This window comes from Platichthys flesus, chromosome 14 (genome assembly GCF_949316205.1).
Source record: "Platichthys flesus chromosome 14, fPlaFle2.1, whole genome shotgun sequence".
NCBI classification, from domain to species: Eukaryota; Metazoa; Chordata; class Actinopteri; order Pleuronectiformes; family Pleuronectidae; genus Platichthys; species Platichthys flesus.
The window spans coordinates 15811095-15820101 of record NC_084958.1 but is presented as its reverse complement, the minus strand read 5'-3'; positions in this window follow the sequence as shown (position 1 = coordinate 15820101).

Below are 9007 nucleotides of genomic sequence, written 5' to 3'. Positions count from 1 at the left end.
CGTCTGTAACCCAAACGTTTCCCCCTTTTTTCGAATTTCAGAAGCTTGTAGACAGAAGCAATTAGATCCATCATCTACAGTAGGCGCAGACGGACAGCATTTACACTAGTTGCTGCATTATTGATTATATTTCATCCCCATGTGTGCAACGTGAGGGTGAAATGTATTTATGTTGGCAGTAAAAAAACGTTTCCCCTACAATAATGCATGCCACGGTATAAATTTATTAAGTCTCTACGCGTTGTTCGGTGTCATGGTATATCGAGGCTTTACTTTACAACTGAGGGATTGTGTGAGGAGTCCTGCTGCGCAAAGAAAGCCACGGCGGCAGGAGTATCAGCGCTTTCTAAATTCGACACTTAAAACATTTTTCCCAATGTAATATCTCCCCGATGTGGGAATTCACCTTTCCCCCTCCACAATGATTGACTGCAGATTCGTCATTGCTTAGCAACCGCTGCCAAACACAGCGGGCCTGACCAACCTTGGGTTTCTCCACAAGCATTGGAATGAAGAGCACGGAGTTCTAATAAACGTGATGTTCCAAAACAGCAAGAGGAAAAATAAAGAAAATTTGTTTACCTGCAACAACAAGTCTTAGCATGTCTGGCAGACTGACTTAACAGCAAGGATGACCCAATGGGCCCCCCCCCTATAAAACGATATCAAGAAGATACTGATGGGAATCATATGATACTTTCAATGTATATACTTAAATGTTTTTATCCCATTGACTGAACCTGAAGATGGATGACGTGTCTCCACTCCTTCTCACTATCCAGAAATGAAAATAAATACAAGTGCCACCATCATGTGCATTAAGAACCAGAATCTGCAAAATACCGACCGGGGGTGCAGCCAAAGTAGCGAAGTCACTTCGACACAAATGCTCGACCAATCAGGAGTCAGTCTCAGGTGTCAATCATGATGTTGTAACACAAAGTAATAAGAAGTGGCAGAAAAATGTATTGTCCCGTCCATTAACATGGAGGAAGAGAGATTTACTAGCTATACTGGAGCCAGCCGCCATGTGGAGATTGAGACACTTCGGCCTTATTTTTGTCGTCCATCTTTATGGTTAATGCAAAGGCACCAAAATATTAAAAGGGTTCATTGTAACTTAGCCCAATGAGTGTACTTTCCAACCCACTTGACTGACTCCTGTCTCAGCTGCTGCTTATCGTGACTGAGACATCCATTAATAAAAACTCAGAAGCCCCGGAGCTTGTGTTTAAGTCCAACGTGCATGTGAGTAAGTGTAATTTTTGGATTCCTTCCCTCGTTTTCCTCTTAACTTTATCTCCTCTCACAGTGCGAGTGAGATTGCGGGCTGACTAAGTCTCTCCAGTGCCAGCGGAGTCTGCTGCCATTGTTCTGGGCTGTGAGGGCAGCCGAGCTGTCGTTGATGGACGACACCACTGATTCCCTCGCGCTTCCTGTACAGACCCAGACAGAGCGGTTTGCCTCAGCGCTCTTATCATGCATGTCACTGTGCCAGGAGGGAAGAAAACCAAGGGGAAGCTGGGGGAGCATTAAGAGCAAGAAGAGGGTTTTTCCTTTATGTGCTCTTGCTTGACAAAGAGCCAATGTCCAATACGAGTGGATGACTGAAGACGCTGCGTATTAACTTGGACTCAAGTGCATTATTTGTGGAAGCTAAAACACCCTTTTCATGACGATTCTGTTTCTCCCTGTTTGGGCACGACGAGATGCAAGATTACTGCTGCTGATAAGATAAGAATGTAGCAGTCGCCTGCTCTGGTTGCTGGTGCAGAAGGAGGAAATGCCTATCTGATGGGGTTTTCAAATTGGATTTTGAATGGCCAGACAGGGAAGGAGAAAAATATTTACACTATTGACATCTCCATCTCTGGGAGTTGACGGCATGGCCTCTGGGCAGAGTTATAAACAACGGGAACGCATTCAATTAAACAGTCGAAGTGAGATTTGGCCAAAGGCGATTTGCTGATCTATTTGACTTTGTGGCATCTTTCACTTCTCTCTGGATTTATTTAACTCCTTCGAATCATAAAATGTTTTGAAATTGATCTTGAAACATTATTTTTATGTTAAGGTGGCGAATTTAATGTAATCTTACTATCATCATTAGTTTGGATATCTGTCTGACATACTATGTGACCATAATCCATACACCTCACCTGTCTCGGGATAGAAAAGGATGGAGTGGATTGGTAAACGCTACAACCCTGAGGGTTAACGGATCAATAACAGTAATATTAACAGTTCCACATATCTTTATAAATCTGACCATAACACTATCCCTTTATTTAACCCTAGCCAGTCTCTGTCTGCATACTTCACTTTTGAGTATGTCTGCGACTATCCAAATGAAATATAAGCTATTTCCAAATTCATTGTGTCATTCACTTATAAAGAATGTTTGTCATGACACGACAGCTGGCCTCAGACCCGCTTCAGGTCAGCTCCAGCATGGCAGTGATATTAGTCAGCATGAAAACAAATGACTCAGTTTACGTGGACAGAGCAGGATTGGATAAATCTTGCAAGTTCCTATGGAAGATATTGGACTCAAGAGATTAAAAGACTCAAACGCACACAAAACAAAGAATCATTACTTACATTATTGATTTAAAAAAGTGAATCTTTCATTTAAATTTGTATTCGAAGCTGCTACTCAAAGCTTTTAATGTTAAGCCATCAACTAGTCACCTAATGAAAACACGAGAAGCCGTTTTGCTTTCCGCATCATAAAAGGTAAAACCTGTCTATAATCCCCCAGCTGGTGGAGATACAGGCCCAGGTGGCCTGTGAATCCTTCGGTCTCCCTGCTCGCACTCTCCACTAACATGCATCAGGCCCCAAACATTTCCAATTTCTTTCAGAGAGAAGACATTTGAGTCACTGTGTCTGCAGCAGATCTATGCAGGTTTGTGCAGGAAACACAAGGTCTAAGCCTCAAGGTTGCAATTTTTCAAATAAAAGAAACCACTATAACATTATAGCGTACCTGTCGTCTTCTAGCAGTAGACACGTTTGCAGTGCTCATTCATATGGCCGTAACTTTGACGAGAGGGCCAATGAAGGGGTAGGGATGTGTCGCTAGAATATTATAGTGTAGCCTGCTTTTGCTTTTCCAGGATCACCAAACCACTCACACAAAGATACTTTTGTCCATTTTCTGTACATAAGCAGGACTATTCTTCTCGACTGCTTCCCTGCGCCAACAGGAGCTGGATCCGAGAAATTTTTAAGTGGACTAACTAGACTCCTGACCTCACCGTCAACCACTTGTCAGACCCTTTGTGTTTGTCTTCTCGTGGCATAGGCGAGTCAATTATTGAGAAAATGCATGAACAGAGGGGTCAATGTGTTTTTTCCCAGAGGTTAAATCAAGTGTGCGACCTCCGCATGGAAGATTGATGGTTGCCTCACGACAGCCAAGGCAACACACAGCCTGGGATATTTGTAAACTTTGGATCGGCCGTGTAGCCCTGGTCCTCAATTTGAAGGAGTGGCTGTGCGAGGTGAGTGGAGCACAGAGCTATTTATTTCAGTGAACTGCCGGGGACTGCAGCCCTGCGAGCGCTTTCATGTTTCCCCATACGCCGTGCCCTATGCAATCCGCCCGCCTGTTATGAGCATGAAGTAAACAAAACATTAGGTCATCATAAATCACCGGCCAATGACATGTCTGGAGCTGAGATTAGACAACCGGAGTGGAGCAGCGGAGCACAGAGCGGGGGGGGGGGCCTATCGCCGTGAAGCCTGCAGCTACTTCTCTCCTCCTCGGTCCCAATGTGTAAGATCATTATTAAAATTGCAGCTCAATTAAGATAAGACAAAATTACTTTCTCTGTCTCCCCCTTTGATGTTCGGGGGATTTTTCTCCTTTCTACATTTGAAAAACAGGCTGTTTAAACGGAGCGGGGGGGGGGGGGGGGGGGGCAATGGCTCTGACCGCGCTTTGATGTTGGGAAGTCGAAGGAGAGTTACACAGGCTTTGGGTTTTGATTGGAAACGTGCATGGTTGTTTTTTTGTGAGGTTTTACAGACAGAGCTCCATTTTCAAAAGCAAACGCGAGATCCCGTTCGCTTCATTGCAAAGTCAATTCTTGGCAGAATGAGTTAGAACGAATGCGAGATAGTTTGTGTGTGTGTGTGTGTGTGTGTGTGTGTGTGTGCACATGCGTGTTACATTCCATTTGCCGTGAACTCTACCACTCGGTTGCCACGGGCCCTGAGCGCTGAAACGTGACTGTTTTATTCTGGTTCTGCCCTCGTCTATGCTGAATCAGTGTCAATGAACTTTTTTCCTACTGTGTGTAAAGAGCTAATTGTGCAGTGTGTGTGTGTCTGTGTGTGTGTGTGTGTGTGTGTGTGTGTGTGTGTGTGTGTGTGTTTGTGTGAAAACCTCAACAGGATAAAACGTAATTATATTAATCTCATCATAAAATCTGATTACCAATGACAATGCATAATATAAAATGTATGTGTGACTCATGTCTTTAAATGATTGGTAAAAGAAAACATAAATAAGAATCCCACATCAGATAAATAATCTTTTGGAATTTTAATACGTATACGTATTTAATAAGTATAATTTTTCACCGCAACTAATTCAAACGCTGCCCATTGTTCCTCCATGTTCTCTTTGTCCCTAAAGTTCATGTATTTGCCTGAATTCTCACTGTAAACACAATGGCAGAAACATCAGAGGCCCCTGCACTGGGGATGTTTATATGAGCCGAGAGCCTGGAGATGGAACAGAGATACGAGTGCTGATCTGTGAAAGGAACCACCGCTGTATCGCTGCTGCTCGCCATCACACACAAACACCATCTGGATGCCTCTCGCCCAGACGGAGAAGACCTCACACCTGCACACCTCCGCAGAAACACACACACACACGCACACACAAAGGGCCACTGATATTACATGAAAAGTGAAGTTCTGACACGCTCCTAAAGTCGAGGTGAAAAAAAGCACACACACGAATAACACAGTGACCTTTGCTTCTCCTAATTCTTTGGCGTCTGCAGATCATATCTTTCTCTGTTTTGCGAACTCCACAGACGCTCATCCTCGCTTTCTGAATGTTCTTTACAAAGCACCCAGGCACGACAATAGAGAGTGGTCGACTTACGGAAAATGGGTAAACTGGCTGACGAGTAAACAATGGGCCAGTGAGGAAAGACCGTCAGGAGGAAAGCTTTTCCTCTCAGAGGTCAGAGGTCAGTTTGTCCACTGACACCGGCTCAGACAGCTGACATTTGAGACACACTTTGAATCGCTCCAAAGAGACGGGCTGTTTTTTTTTTTTCTTCAAATCCAAGATTGTTGGATTTGTTTACACATGTGTATATTATACTCCATATGTTTGAAAGAATGCCTTTTGGTTTACATTTTGCTTTTGTTCCATGTTGTATATTTTATTACCTCAACAGTCTTATACTGTATGTTTATGCTGTTTGAGGTCACAGGAAACATCTCCGTTCAAGGTTAACGGTGATAAACCGGATCCATGTGGTGATTATGAAGAGTGAAGTGATTGAAACATCATTAAAGCAAATCAAATCCTTTAACGGGAGCTTTTAAGTGTCTAATCGTCTCTGTTAAAATCAGCACCCATCTAAAAAAACTTTATTTTTTCCTTTTTGGTGAAGTGTTGCCCCATCTGCACTCGAAAGTTACTAATCTAGTAATTTAAAAGTTTGTTTTTCCTTCCTGTGGCCGTGTGTGTGTGTGTGTGTGGTTGTTTGTGTGTGTGTGTGTGTGTGGTTGTTTGTGTGTGTGTGTTCCTGGTTGTGTGTGTGTGTGTGTTGTGGGAGGGGGACTGATCAGATAGGTGAGACATGGAGCAGACTGACACAGCTCCTCCCTCTCGCGTTCTCTCTCTCTCTCTCTCTCTCTCTCACACACACACACATATATGCACACACACAGTGTCGGTATTTCGGAAGCACAGTGTTGTGAGTTAAACAGCAGCCATGGCGAAGTCAATCAGTCATGCTGTAATTGACCTGCAGGAAAACTGATGAGTAACCGCCGAGTAGAAGCATCAAGACAGGTTTAATGTTTGCTCACGTTTCAAGCTTCAAATAAAGTTTAATATCGATGGCAAGTGTCATCGCCTAAATAATCTAAATCTCATTTACTCAAACATCACTTATCAAATCTGTTAACATTATGAAAAGGCAGGAAAGAGGAGGAGAGACCGACGAGTCTGCTTCCTGCACTGGACGTGTTCCTGTTGACAGTCGGGATTTTCTGTATAGTAGCTCTGAATTTTCTCATCACTTCTCCATCAGATAATTTTACAACACGCTGACCCGCTGGAGTGATTGACAGAGCAAACACATGATCAGATGTTTTCATCTCGGATGGGTCTAAGGAGAAATAGCAGAGGAGTCTGTTTTTAATAAATCAGCTGCAGGACATTGGATTAGTGGAGTCCCAGAGAGCACAGAGACATGTTCAACATTGGCCTCCTTTTTGATTAGCTGCTGCCATCTGAACTTCACAATAAAAGAGGAGGCCGGAGAGGAGAGATGTGACGAGGCGATTAGCGGGAAATGATTCCAGAGGAAGTCGGTAACAGACAGTATTCGTGGTCACACACGTTAAAAAAACACGTCTAATACATGATTTCATAATCTCTCAATGCTGCACAGTGGAGGACTACACCGACTCTGCCGGGAACTAATGGGTTTCGTGAAGATTTTAGATCTCTCTCACTTTACACACACACACACACACACACACACACACACTCACACACTCATACACATGGACATGAAAATCTAATTTCAAGTGTTTTCCTCAGTGATCCACCCCCTTGTGAGGAGCCACTTTTCCCTTCTATTTTGAAAAAGGAGGATAGGAGACATCTACTGCAACACAATTCATCACTGTCTCTCCCTCTGGATAGTGTGTCACTCTTTACTCCTCCTTGGAGGGATTATAGAACTCAAAGCTGAGATGGGTCACTTCCAGCCCGGTCTCCTACACATCTTTGTAGGTGCACATGACACCCGCCCGCCTTCCTGAGCTTTAAAAGATGTGGGGATCAGGACAGTGTGGTGAAAACTGATGATGCTGGCGTGGGTGTATGCATTTCCTCACATATGCCCTACGCATTCTTTGAACCTAAATATGCAGTTGTGTAGTATTGTGTCTTTCAACGCCTAATAAATTGCGCGCTTGTGAATTCATTGTCCTGAACAATTGTTTTATGGTTTTGTTACAGGTTCTATTGTTTGAGAATATTTTACATTTACTATATTTGCTTTCTATATTTTGAAATTGTTAACATTGACGTAAATCAAGGGATAGAATCCAGTCTGTACATGTCACCTATACTTTACTGTCTTATTGTGCATTGTTGTTTTTTTCCTCTTGATACAGATAAAAAAAAAAAAAATTTCCACGTCAGTACTAGTGGTGTGCTGTTGATGTTTTCATAGCCCAGCGGCCGCCCTGCACCATAAAATGACATGAGACCCCCGAAAGACAAAGACAACTGCTACTGTGGCTCAGATGGCAGGAGCTTCACTGCTCTGAAGTGGCCTTCTCATGTCACAAGCTACAGAGTTCAAGTTTGTTAGGTCCGCCTGTCTGTCTCAGCCAAAGCTGGATTTGTTCCTTATTTAAAATGATTGTTTAGCCTCATGTTTCATAGATGTGCATGTCAGTTGCTATTTGCAAAACTCAGGCAAATAAAAAATTCTAGGCAATTTAAAATACTTTTTTATTGTTCTATTGAGCTGTTTTATTCTATTTAATATACTTATTTTAATGTTTGCCATTTTCTACCATGACCTCAAGACCCAATCCTAACTCAAAAATGTTAAGAGCTGGCAAATCATTCATTTTTTTTGCATGTCTAAAGCACCTACGTTTAAAATAAATACATCATCTCCTTAAACATACATAAAATGTCCCATACTGAGAAAATAGTGTAAAAAGTGTAAAGTGTAAAAACGTGCAAATGAAATAAGAAAATATATGAATACAAGAAGGAACTTTTTATCAACCACACCTGCAACACTAGTTCAGTTTTATTTCATTCAGATTAAAAAGAATGTTGTAAAGTCGACGGGAACGAGACCTTCAAAATGAATAGCCTATAATCATAAAATTAAACTACTTGACAGTAAATTACTGTATGTCATGCCGGTGTATAATTGGGACATTCAAGTGCTCGCTGCGTAAAAAAGGTGCTATAATTAGAAACCGCAGGCCCGGGGCTGCAGAGAAGCACGTTCTGTGTAACCTAAAGGCAGCTCTGTTCGTTTTTTGAGGTGGACTCGCCAAGGCTGTCGGGTTATTCGCAGGTCGACCGTCCCCCCCCCCCCCCCCCCCCCCCCCCTCCCACACCCGGTCTGACTTCACAGTACCCCATTATCCCTCCACCCCAGAACCTGCACCAGTTCGTCTCTCCCTCTCTGACTTTAGGGTTTCCCGCAGCATTAATCCAGGAGCCTTGTTTACGCATCGCCTGTTCGGTGTGAATCGTTTCTTTTGACAATCACCATTCGTCTTTAAAGAAATGAGACGCGCAGCATTTAGAGGCCGCACGCAGCGGTTATTTTTCTCCTCTGAGAGACAAGTGCTGGACCTCCAACCTCTCGCTCGTTTGGCCGCAGCGCAGACAGGGTTTGCGTCTCCGGGACTCTTTAATTAGAAGCAGATGGCGCACGGGTCTTGAACATTATAACACAGAGCAAATAGAAGAAAGAAAAAAAATACTCCGAGCATTTTCCATAGTGAGCAGGTCACTGCAGCGATACAGGTGCAAGCAACACACACACAGTCTGCAGTGCATCTCGGTCCCTGCATTCTCTCTCAACCCCCTCCCCCCCCCCACATCGAAACTGAAGGGACGGGTCACTAAGCGCGCATTACAGGGGATTTCTTATGGGGAAAAAGTGTTTGGCGCAGTCGCGTTGCATTTTACGCATAAAGCTACCGCCCTTTTACCCGCAGCCAGGATGGAATAATAATCGGTTCCTAGATTACCCCAAAA